Raw genomic sequence first — 13,762 nt, forward strand, 5'->3', positions numbered from 1 at the left:
CAACAACACCATGGGATGTGCCCTATTACATTTTCCTATCTCAGTTTTTGTTTCGTCTTTTTATTCCCAGCCGTTTCTGATTTATAAGCACTGGACGTTTTATCTGAAACACCCTGTATAGAGGGTCCCCGTCGTAAATGTATAATAGACAGAAAGCCAACGTTTGAAAGAATTTCTGTTGTGAAACTAATAAGCTGTGCTCTGTGTGTCAAAATAATGGTTACAACATTCAGGAAACATGATCGTCGAAAATTAAGGAAACTGTTATTAACACCACACATCCTCCTATATACAGCCCAACTGAGGAGGTAAGTGTACCATACCACTCAGTCGTACACGGGATGTAGGTACCAAACCCACTAGGGGTCTAAAAGTTAAAGTTTGGAATTGTTAAAAACTTCAAATGGCTTTGTTGAACCAGAATTGGGTGATGATTCCAAGAGACCTACGCATAATAATGGCCGCATTGAGAGCTATAGGAAATGACATCGAGTTGACTGGCATTCCCGAGCTGTAGATCGAAAGCGGTATCTTTAGTGATACAACTGTAAGTTATTTATTAGACGGGAAACCAGTTCGTAGCTCACGGAAAATTCACATAACTACATTCCATGTACTGCTTACATTACTATTTGAAGAGTTTCTTAAAGACACAAATACTTACAAAATAAATGCAAGAAAATACAAACAATGATTTGGGCTGTATGGCAGAAAAAAAGATTCAGAATCTGTACAATTAGCCAATCGAGGAAATAGAGAACATGCAACTTTATGAAAAACTTTTGTAAAGAAAGAAAAAAAAAACGTAAAATGTTTTTAAATTATATGAATAAGATTTTCATTTTGATGTAATTTATGCGAGCAATGCGGAGCGCAAACTGGAAGTTAAGATTCTCGTCATTAGAAGATTTTACAAAGTATTTTTTTTGCATTGAACTTGCCCAATTACAGTGCATTCTTCGCCTTGCATATTGCAGAAATGAATGCACTAGCCGAAAATGATATAGAAGTACGGTCACAACTTGAAGAAGGAAAGTGGGCTCCTAACAAATCTGGTTCACCATTTTGTCATCTTAGAGCGGATGAAGCACTCGAGCAAAAAAATCGGCGATTGAAAATTAGAAGTGGGATCGTCTAAATAACTCAAAATAAGGACATGTTAATGAAGTTTTTTCTAACAAGTCCAGAGCTCATAGCTTTACTACTTTTCTAGATTTACATACTGCAACATTAATAAATAAGTAGATATAATATAAAGTACCTACTGTAAATTTTTGACTATCCAAAAATCGAGTTTAAGTAACTCATGAAAATAAATACTGACCTAAACATTTATTTATTCATATATTCATTCAGAAGAAAAAGTGAAATATAACTAATAAGGAAACCGACTTGTGTAGTTGTTCTTCCAATAAAATAATGAAAGAAACCTAAAAAGCTGCACTATTAGCGCTGCGTTCTAAAAGCAACAAGTAATTTCATTTTAATTTGAAAAAAAAAAAAATCTTTTTTATATAAGTAGGTACTTGTTCTATCGAATCGTCATTATTTCCAATACATTTTTATGGGGGTCTACATAATAATAGTAGTCTTACAATACAAATATCTGCTCTAAGATGTTGATTATACAAGATTCCAATATTGAAATTATGATTTACGAGTGTTAAACACAATAAAATCAAAACATTTCTTCTTATTTTCTGTTACAAAAATAATCTTCATAAGGAACTTTTATGTAGTTATATCATTACATAGGCAGGTCAATATGTGAAGAAATAGTGGAATTTTCTGGTTTTCAAATAATTGATAAATTCACAAAGGTTTGTTTTCGATTTCTTGTTAAATTTTAAATATTGAAATGGGATATTTGTTCTCTATGAACTCGATATATGTTTGAGGAATACATATACTTTAATCGATTGTCTACTAATATATTAGTACAAAACGCGAAAGTCTTACGTCGGCGGTGCTCTTCCCCCCCCCCCCCACAAGCGAAGTCCGAAATGACGCCCCTGGTTCTTTGCACTTCACACACACACACACACACACACACACACACAGAGAGAGAGAGAGAGAGAGAGAGAGAAACACTGTCTAAATTTTTACTTTCCAACTTGAAATATTAGAAAATTTTTGGTTCCCGAAAGCTAATTGGAAAATTATAATTTGTTGCTGTCTAATTTTCCTCTACAGGAATTGAATTTTATATCTCAATGTGCAGTTAAATATAATGGAAAATTTTCCACCTAACATCACTAGTCCTATACATAATATCCAAAACTGTCTGGCTTATGAAAAGTTTTTCCACTTGTTTCTACATCACAATGAAAAGTTTCCGATCCATGAAAATTCCTTTCACTTGTTTCTCCAGAGGAATAAAACTTTCCGATTCACAAAAAGTTGTTTCACATTTTGCTTCAAAATGATGAAAGTTTTTCGACTCATAAAAAGTTTTTCATAGAAGACAACAGTGGCGGATCCAGGGAGAGATTGGGGCGGTGCTCCCCCAAAAGAGGAAACTTTCGTATTTTATATATATAAATGAAACATCCCACAGTTTGGAGCTCTTAAAAGTAGCTCTAAGTAGCAGTATTACCCCCCTCCCCCAGAAGTCCGTCCTAAATCTGCCCCTGGAAGACAGAAAATATTTCGATTCATGAAAAATTTTCATTTGTTCCTACATAGTATTGAAAATTGTCTGTCATGAAAATTTTCAGATACTTTAAACGATCTTTCACTTTTTAACAATTTGTTTAGGACGGAAAATTTTCCGGAAAAATATAGAAGAAAGTTTTCCACCTCATATCACGGCTAAACAACGATGTAGGAATAAGTGGAGTATGTTTTTATGAATCGGAAAATTTTTCGTTTCAAAATTTTCCGGAAATTTTTCATCACTGCCAGTCACCTAATCTCACACTCCACAGTTTCACTTCGACTGTATGAGGGTGATCCCTTTGCCCGACGTCCATTACGTTATATTTCATTGACACCCCACATTGGCGACACCATTTGCGGTAGCGCCAAGAACATCAGAACTGGGCCAAGGAGAAATGGCGTCGCGTTCTCTTCTCCGATGAGAGCAGATTCAGTCTGATTAGCTTAGTGATTATCGACGAGAAGTGGGAATACACAATGGAACCCAGGAATACTGTCGAACATGAACATTTTGATGTTTTGTGTGGGAAGGCATAATATTGCATGGGCATACCGACCTTCTAATTTTTGAACGCGATGCACTCACCGGTCAACGTTATTGTGCGACTGTACTCCTTCGTGTGCGTCTTTTCAAAATGTGCAGTTGACCCGAACTTCTTTATGGATAATAATGTGCGACGACCGCATTGACAGCACAGTTGGCAGAACTATTGGAACGAGAGGATATTCCGCAAATGAACTTACCTGCCTCTTCCCTCGACTTGAACCCACTTAGAATAATAATAATAATAATAATAATAAAAAGTTCATAATTAGTTTCATGAATCATTGAGTCATTTCGCGCATAATTTCATCTAACTAATTATAGCTACAATATTTCTACCATACAAGCCAGAAAGATATTGACCGATTCTCGTATGGGAAAGGTTTTAACTATCTTCCACAGTTAAGAATTGACGGTTCAAACCAAGTACAAATTCCCATTCTCAAAAACTGTCGAGATAACGACAGTCATTTTCGGGTGGTTGTCTAGTCATTGGATCGGAAAGCCAAACATTTGGTTATATGTAGAGCCTTAGAAAAGAAACGAAACCCAATATTGGCCTCAACATGTAGGGTCTGTAACTTGTATGGAAGGACAATGTTGAATTGTTGTTTGATAGCCCAGCGAAGATATTTAGCATATTACCCTATACGCCATGGAAGGAGAAACGACGACTCAGTGATGGAGCGCTTGTCTCTGGTGTGCGAGGTCCTGGTTTGATCCCCGGGCTAGTAAGTTTGTGGTGGACAACATTGTGTCCATGAGTTTTCTCCTGGTACTCCCATTTCCTTCTACATCATTAATTCATCAATTCTTCCATCATCATTCACTTGCTTAAAATCATCTGTCTTCCTTAGACTAACAGGCATAATTGTGGGACGTTAAACTGAAAGATTTCACTTCATTTCATTTTATACGCCACGGTTTATTGGGAGTGCCACACTTTCCATTGACCAACCATTTGCCAACATAGTCTCAATAATTCTTAACACTGATGAATATTTTCTTTATTCAAAATAACGGTATGTTAGTTGTCATTATTTATTTAAATAACATTAATCGGGATGTTTTTGAGCACTTCCATCGAGAAAGGAAGTTAAGTATTTCCATAAGAGATAACAGACTTCCGCAGTTAAATATATATTTTTGTAAACATGATAATGTCATTTTTTTAAACTTTTTAACAACTACCATACTTAGAGCACACAACAATTATGATATAACTTCATTACACCTGAAACTACGAAACTAACGAATATATGTATGTTGGTGAATTTAGCATAGTTTTATTATAGCAGTGGCGTATGCAAAGGAGATTTCCAAGTATAAACCACTTCCTTTGAATAATCTATTAAGTAGAAACAAACTACAAAATTCCTGAAAAGATGAACTTGGAAACTTGAGCCCCTCTTCCCCTCTTGATGAATTTCTATGCATACGCTACTGAATTCTAGATCAATCTTATAGGGTTCACACCCAGCGAGTTGAACTAGAACCCTGTTTAGACGGAAAGTTGTTTCCTTAGCTATTCTTCTTAAGATGGCCTCTCTGGCATGTTAAAACTTAAATGGATGCCAAGAACTAGTAGGCCTAACCACCTAACTGAATTTGTCAAAATCCGGTAGTAATTGGGGAAGTACTTGATTTATTGAGTTCGTGGGCTGAGGTTTCAGTCTCTACAACACAAATGTTCATTGCAACTAGTGTTGCCTACCGAACGAGAAGTACGGTATATTTTAAAATTTGAGTCGAAACGAGAAACAAATTCTTGTCTTGTTTTCGAGACGAGGCAAGAAATGCCCTTTTTCCCCCTTTTTTTCGGGTAAGTACTTCATACATAAAAGATTGCACTTAAATGTGGTTGATGTAGGAAGCGTACATAAATTTAATTTGTATTCATATATTGATTACAGCCAGGGCCGGATTTTGAATCCTGCGAACTACGCGTTCGCAGGAGGCGCCAGGTGAAGAGGGCGCCGAATTGGCTTTCACATTTTGTATTTTAAATGTGAATATTTATTGGAGAAAATGTTATGATAAAAAAAAACCAAAAGCTTCACATAAATATTGTACAGACCGAAGTACAGATAAAATACATCAGAAGGACAATAAAATCGAATCTTGGTTTGGTTCGCTGTAAAACACGAAATGAACTCGTACATCAATTGGTGCCAATGCCACACTCACAAGTGATGCCAGTTTGAGGGAAATTTCCCGCGGCGCGGTGAGATTTTGGGAAGATATTTTTAAAGAGGGAAGGGGGAGATTTTAAGAATATGAGATAAAATGTAGGGAAATTTAGCTTTTCAATAGCTTTCCACAATTCCATCATATGTACAAATTACAAATATAACAGACTCTTGATTCCTCTTCCAAGTATCTTTCCGCGATCTTGCTAGAGAATATCATTACAAATATGTCTTTGAAATGAAATGGATCTACAAACAAAAGGAAGTGAACTGCATGGGTTGCTTATGGATTGAGTGGCATTACCACAGTAAAAAGAAATGTCTTCAAGAGTATTTCGCCTTGTTATAAACAGTGTCCCCACATGTGCTTCGGTTCAATGACCCCAGTTAAGGGTTGAGAAAGGTCAGCATAAATGAAATGCACATTGTCGAAGTTGAAGCGACTAGGCCTTTGTTGTCTATTCGTCCAGTGAGGGAGGCAAATATTAAGAAAAGATGGGCGATACAAATGGAATTTTTTATCATTTCTGAGAGAAATTGAGGCCTATTCCGGAAGAAGGGCACATAGGCCTATGTGCCCTTTTTCCGGAAAACATTTAAAACGAACCACCATATTATAATGTAGATGCTGTGAAAATTTCATCTCGATATCTTTATTTTTTACGGCCTAGCTATTTATTTTGTGAACCTTTGCACCACTGTTTTGATGCACAGCTGACATTCAGACTCTAGCATTGATTATTGCTGTGTTCCTTGCATCAGTATTAACCTACAAATGTGGCAGTATTTTGAAATGGATACTGAAAGTAAACTTGTGTATAAGAAGAGGCGTGTAGTTTATAGTAACACGAATTTGAAACGTAAAGAATCAAAAACAGAGTCCGTGGTGAAAAAATACTTTAACTCGGGTAAGAAAGAAGTAGCGGCTAAAGTTTTCTCCTTGGTTACTCAGTTTTCTAAAAGCAAGTGCTTTGAGAAATTTCACCTTCAAACTCAGTGCAATTGGTATTATTCCTTTTATAGTGGCAAAGAGAAGTCTGTTCAAGATTCGTTCCTAGCTTCATGTATGAGGAAGTAGGAATGTACAAAATGTACTCGTCAGCAAAAGAAACGACGGCTCCATACATGGTTGTATTGTGTTGAAAATGATTGAATAGCTACTGTGGTATGTCAGAAATTTATTCTTAGTTTATTTAATATTTCAGCGAAACGTTTGCGAGTGATTCAGTCCAAAATACTGGATGGAGGTGATTTCCGAGAAAGACTACGTACACATAATAACCATCCACACAATTTAAGATACAATATCTTAGAACTGGTGGAGAATCACCTACAGTTATTTCCAAGTGATTACAGTAAACATTATTGTGGACGTAAGTCAAAACTGGAATAATTTGAAAACCCGCATCTTAATATCACGACATTGTACACAATGTTTCATGTATACTACCAGGGCAAAACCAATGAACCACTGAAGATATCGTGTGTGAAGTTCTTTAAAATGTTGAAGGAGCAGTTTAGATATGGGTTTGTTAAACCTAAAACTGACAAGTGTGTCTTCTGTGCTGAATGTGACGAAAAACTGTCTCGTGAGCCTAATGACGTTCATTATCAGGTTCATAAAAGGAAAGTTGATAGACGCAAAACTTTGAAGGACAAGGTTATTTCTAAATCACACGCAACTACGAGTAATAGTGAAGGTAAACTAAGTCCATCTCATTTAGTGTTGGAGTTTGACTACGGTCAGAACTATCCAATCCCTCGGCTTAATGTTAACAGTCAATTCTACAAAAGAATGCTTTGGTTGTATATATTCAATGTACTTCTATATAACGACAACTCATCATTTTTCTACTGCCATATGGAAACTCATTCCAGTAAAAATGGAAATTCAGTAGCTTCTTTCTTATTTGACTGTTTAAAAAAGAACCTCAGCAAGTTTCCAGGAATAAAAACAGATGATACATTGTAGTCAGATGCTGAAAGTACACTAAACAGAAACATGGAAAACTGTTAAAATTGCAATAACAAAATTTTGTCCTTGGTTTGCTAAAGTTCATAAAGTGGAAATAATTCGCTTATATCCTGTGCGTGGACACTCCTTTAGCCAGTGCGACCGCAACTTTAGGTTTGTTCGAAACAAGATAAAAACCTGGAGCGAATCGGATCTGTAAAGAAATAATTAGAAGCCATCGTTACTTGTGGACAAAATCCACCTTTTGAATGGGTAAAGATTTAATTAAGAATTGGAACACAGCTCGTGCCCCTTTCTTAAGTTTCAACCTAACATAAAAAAAACTCAAGTATACCATTATGCAGTATGTAATGATGAAGTACACTGTATCAGATGCTCTGCTCTATTCTAATACGTACATTCCAACATATACCCCATTTTCTTAAATTTCAAAAAGTAATATCGAAGAATTGGGAAATATTGACTGTAAGCCTGTCCGTTTTGCTGGAGTGAGTGAACAGAAACAGAAAGATGTTCGGTCCCTAATGAAGTTCTTGTCAGCTGAAGACTGGATTGAATTTATATTGATTGAGTACGAGCAGCCCTAAATTCATAACACATTTATTACATGTTTAATAGCTTATATTTGTTTCATTTAGAATAAATTCATTATTGTGATGTATTAATAGTATGTTATTTATTCAAGCAACAAGGATTTTTGAAAAAAAGGGCACATAGCATTTTATACAAATACGTTTATAAACATACACAATTCTATATATTTTTCATTTAATACAAGCTATTTATTAGTCAAATAAATATTTTATATTAAGAATGGCTGTAATAGGTATTTGCAGGCTTACGTTATTGTTATACACTCTGATAAAATCTTTAAGGCTCTTTTCCCCCATTCACGAAAATGGTCTATGTGCCCTTCTTCCGGAATACGCCTCAATTTTAAATTCCTAATATCAGTAGCTCAAAATCACAGCCCACTCTTAATGCTCACTTTGTTAATGTCTATTACTCCATTTGTCAATCGCCAACATTTTCGTTTCTATCCTGAGTCGTTTCGTTTCGTTCTTTATTTTTTTAATATTATTTATAGTGAAGTGTGTTTTTCACTATAAATAGCCTTTGATCTATATATATTACCATGATGTTAGTGCACTTCGATCGTTTCATTCGTAGGTAAAGTTCAGTTATCCACGAACACTGTGTGCATGCATCGCATCATCAACAATTCCTAAATACACCTTCAGCTTTCCTCAAATAACTAAACAGGCCTAATATTGATTTTTTTGTATGTTACCTATATCAGCATTTTTAAAATTATATTTTTCACTTAAAAAATTTTCACATTTTTTCTTATTAATTTTCTTTTTTCCCACACGTCAAAAAGTTTACTTATTTTCTCCTTGACATGGAAAATCATTCTGTAGAGCTATTCTCTGTTTCACATAAAAGGATAGGAAAAAGAAGAAGTTTTTCCCCCCACCACGCTCAAGTACAGGTGAATGTTGGTGTTCCGTCTTTCACCATCAGCCCCCGCACACGGAGGTATAGAGTGTATCTAAATATGTCTAGGCCTAAATAATAAATTACAACTTTCATAATAACACTGCGTATTTTAAAACACTTAATTACATTTACCTGCATTAGTGAGTAAGTAGCACATGTGTCATTTTAATGGAAATTTTATTGAACAGTTGTATTGTTTATTTTCCTTCTTTTTTGGCAGTCGGGGTTATGACATAATGTTGGAATGGCAAGGGATGTCAGGGTTGGTAATTGAATTGGTATTTACTGCTTTGATACATTAATCTATATATATAAAAGAGAACGTACAATTTTTTGTCCGCTCATCACGCTAATACGGCTGAACCAATTTCTTTCATTTTTGGGGGGTTATTAGGATTTGGACCCTAGATGGTTTTTATCATATCACTTTAATTTTTAATTACCAGTGTCTTGAGATAATTGACCATTCAGGTGTCCATAACGTACAAATCCTTTGTTATTAGTTCATCATAGGTAAAAATAAACGTATTTATATGCAACCCGCATGACCGTGTCACTCGGCGGGTTAACATAAATGACAGGCGATATACAGCGGAAAATAGCTTGAATCTTCTGTTTAAAATTTTTTAATTGATTTGCTTATTTTTACAGACACTTTTACAATATGCCAGCACCGGGATGACCGCAGCGAAGCGGGGCGGGTTAACATAAATGACAGGCGATATAATGTTAAGATTTACTGCAATCTTCTATGGTTTTTATCATATCACTTGAAAGCGAAAAAGTAAAAATTATCTAAGTAACAAAGTTTATTGCGTTCCGGGGTGACCGCAGCGAAGCGGGGTGAACGCTGCTAGTTTCATAATATAAAATCGGAAACCAAGTGCAATATGTATGGGTAAATTATCAGTGCGTTAAGATAATAACAATAGAACCTGAAATAATAATAATAATAATAATAATAATAATAATAATAATAATAATAATAATAATAATAATAATAATAATAATAATAATAATGATAATACACTTCTTGTTTCCTCTCTTATATACATGCGTTCTTACATTAAAAAGAACCAGAAGAGAAATAACCATATGTATACAAACAGATAATAGTGAATAAATGCGTCTCGCCCCGGGCGCCTCAACTCAGGCAAATGCCCTGGTTTCTATTGATTATTTTTCAATGAAATCATTTTCCTACGTTTTTTTCTTCGTAAGTACACCTGATGTGATGGTGGCAAAGTATCTTATTTTGTTTGTTGTTTATTAATACGCGGCGATAAATGTACGGTAAAGCATCATACATACAAGATTCATCAACATTGAAGTCTTCTGAGTTTATTAAGGGGGAAAATTTGTTATGGTGGACTTAGAAACACAATCCCAGATTGATTGAAGCCTGACACGAAGTAGTAACTACAGATGCTATGTAATTTGAACAGGCCCATGTCTGAGTCTGCCGTTTCAAGCTAAATTATAATATTGGAGCTTAACCATCATACTGAATTTGACACCCCTAAAATCCCCTAAAATTTGGCGCCTTGTGCGGTTGCAATCCTCACCCGGCCCTTTCGTTGGCCTTGAGTTTAGCCAATTGATAATAGAGGAAATTGACTTTTGAATTGTTACTTGACTATTTTAACAAAAACGGAGTTGTCAACAGTCCTGACGACCGTTGAGGGGGAGGGAGGGTAACAGAAATTTGGAAATGAAATTAAATCTTTGAGTTTTACGTATCGCAGTTATGCCGGGTAGGCTAAAGGAGACTGTGATGACGAGAATGAATGAAACAGTGGCAAGAAAAAAGTAGGAGGAAACAGGAGAACTCCGAGAAAATCTGCAAAAACAGTGCTTGTCCACCACAAAGCCCACTAAGCACGAGGTGGGATCGAACCAGGGCCTTATGCCCCAGAGGTAAACGCTCTACCACGGAGCCACCACGGCCCCAACAAAAGTTTTTAGTTCTCACAGAACTCTTGTCTGGAGGTCAATGCAATTATTGGGTGCTATACATACTTGAATTTCATTATTTTCAACAGTCTATCGAGAGTTGAGTGAGAAAAGCAGGGCAGTTCATCATCGGTATTTATAGCTATCAGAATTTTATTTAACGTTGGCAATTCATTACGGGAAAAGACCTCATGTACCTTTGATCGAATTGCCGATTTCGTGAAGTCGTCATAGTTATCCGAGAGGGGAAATACTTGTACGCGTATTTTTGAGACTTCTTAATTTATTTTCATTAAATTTAGCCTCCCGCCTACTTCTACAAACAGTTGCCTTTCCTATATTTGTCTGTTTCCAAGTCATGTCGGCGAATTCTTCAACAGTTAAACTAGGGTGTTGTTCTCTTAAAGCATGGAAGATATTCAAAATGCAACGCTTCTCACCACTTCGTAACGCTGTCCCGGGCTCATGTTTTATCGCAGAACTACTGCAAGCATCATGAATTGTCGCTTCACAAAGCACTAAATACGCAATTATTTACAATTTAATATGCACTAAAATTTGTTTCAGATAATATAAACTATACAAAACATAATGGATACAAAATACAATTTAATATGCACTAATTTCACACGACACTATATATAATATAGTTACCACACACGCTAAATTCATACAATATTTGCACAGGTCGATAGTCTGCGCACTCGATACTCAGACAGCCAGAAGACTACCTTCCTTGAAATTGTAAATAAAGACAGAATGTCGACAGGATTGGTTTGCTTTTTCTCCCGATTCTTAAGTGAAACAATTATGGAAATTAACTTTATAACGAATTAGTTCTTATTTCTAGAAATGCAATTTAATAAATAGGACTAAAACCAAAACTTTAATACATAAATAGTAAAAAATACTTTTCTTAAAGACAAAAATTAAAAACAGTAATAGTTTGTTATTCGGAGTTGACAGGTAAAAACAGCAGTGCTTTCTCACCATCAGGTGCGAGCGAATTGACGTACGAATTTAGTGTGTACACGATTCTGTTTATTAGAAAAGCTTCCCTCCCTGTGAAGGTCAAAGGCTTGCTTTTCCCCTCCGTACTGGAGAGTGGTGGGAGGAAGGGGAGTTTCCTATCAGGTTGCCTGGAATAGATCTTAGTTAACCTTTGACCTCGAGTTAGACGGGGTTGCAATCACTTCTCGAGGTCGAGATAGCTAAATTCAACCAGCACTCTCAAATTACCTTTATTCATTAAAATAGGCAACTTCACTTAACTGTTATATTAATCTGGTAAATTGCACTGTTTTCGGGATGTTTCCATTATATTAATAATCTGTATGCAATACACTGAAGTAATTAAAGTTTTAAAAAATTAAGAACTCTGAAATATATGGCACGCTTAATTTGATTGATGTAGAAACCGCCTAACAAGACACTGATCTCGTCTGGTGGTAAGTTTTAGAATCAAATTTTATTCAGTGGCTGTAATAGCATGCAAAAGAAAGGATTTTATTCACTACAATAATATACTATTCGCGAAAATGAATGTTAGTATAGATTTAAATAATTAAATTTCCTGCTTGTGACCAAAGCTTCCTTAATAAGGATTCCTAGTGTTTCTATACAAATTGCTAGCAGGCGGCTGATCAGTTTAAATTGAAGGTTCAAGCGCCAAAACTACAGATAAACTAGTTATGTTGCTGCCATGCTGGAACTATTTTTTCATTTAAATGTTTTGGAATAAAATTTGTTCTTAATGCTTATCGTTACAAAACAAAAATCCTTGCTGCACGTGAAGTTCTGGATCGAATGTAATTTTCTTCCCTCTCCATCTACTAACTACAGATTTTATATGAGATAACATGAAATGTTAATGATAATGTAACGAAAAGATGCAAGCTTCATTCATTTTTTCAACGGGAGAGTAGTTTAAGGTGAATTTAATGAAGTGCGCTAATCCCAACAGATGGCAGAACACTTCTCGTATATTTCCAATGTATTTCATAGGGAGACAATATTCACAATAATTGAATTAATTTCAAGAAATAGATATTCAAACTTCGTTCAATGACAAATTGAATCAATAATTAGAGAATAATCCGTGTACTTTTGTCATATTTTGTTTCTTTTGTTATTTAGAGAGTTTTGTTACTAGAAGGATGCTTCCGAAGAGTATAATTAAATGCTCTGTACAACGATTGATACAAAACAATAATAATAAAAAAGAATACACGGATTTTTCTTTAATTATTGATTCAATTTATCATCAGACATCTTTTGATGTTAATTCAGTTATTGTGAACATTGTCACTCCCTACAAAACACATTGGAAAGATAGGAAACATGTGCTGCCATCTGTTGCCAACAATCTGGCGTTTATATTTACCTTAAAGATATATTAACCTATGAAACAATTTTTCGTATTGATATCATACCAGCAGTGTATCCAGAATTATGTAATAAGGTACTGTTGTGGAAATTTGAGCGATGAGTTAAAAAGTTCTTAAATTACCTTAAAATATTCACTTCCATCATGGAAGAATGTTTCCAAAGTCTAATTTGAGAGAACGTTTCAGAAATTTGGGTGAGGTTAAGATTGTGCAGATAAATCACTGATAAAGAGCTGCTGCTTTCCTAGAGATACTGCTTGTTTTGTTTGTGATTTCACGTCGGTTTTCAGTCCCGAGGTTATGCCGAGGATGAGGGTTCTAATAGAATTACGTGTAGAGTACCTCCACAAGACAGGTGTTTTCTGTGTACATAAGTTCCTGATTTAATTCCTAATAGGAATACTTTGCTTTCAATAAAAGCTCATGTAATGGATTAGATTTCACCTCAAAATTCCTCACTGTTGAAAAGGGACGTTAAACTCCTATTAATTTACTCGCATTACTTGCGCTTCCATTAGAAATTGATTGCGCATCAAATTAGAGTACCCTATTTACT

This window comes from Thermobia domestica, chromosome 10, assembly GCF_964235325.1.
Source record: "Thermobia domestica chromosome 10, izTheDome1.hap1.1, whole genome shotgun sequence".
Lineage (NCBI taxonomy): Eukaryota > Metazoa > Arthropoda > Insecta > Zygentoma > Lepismatidae > Thermobia > Thermobia domestica.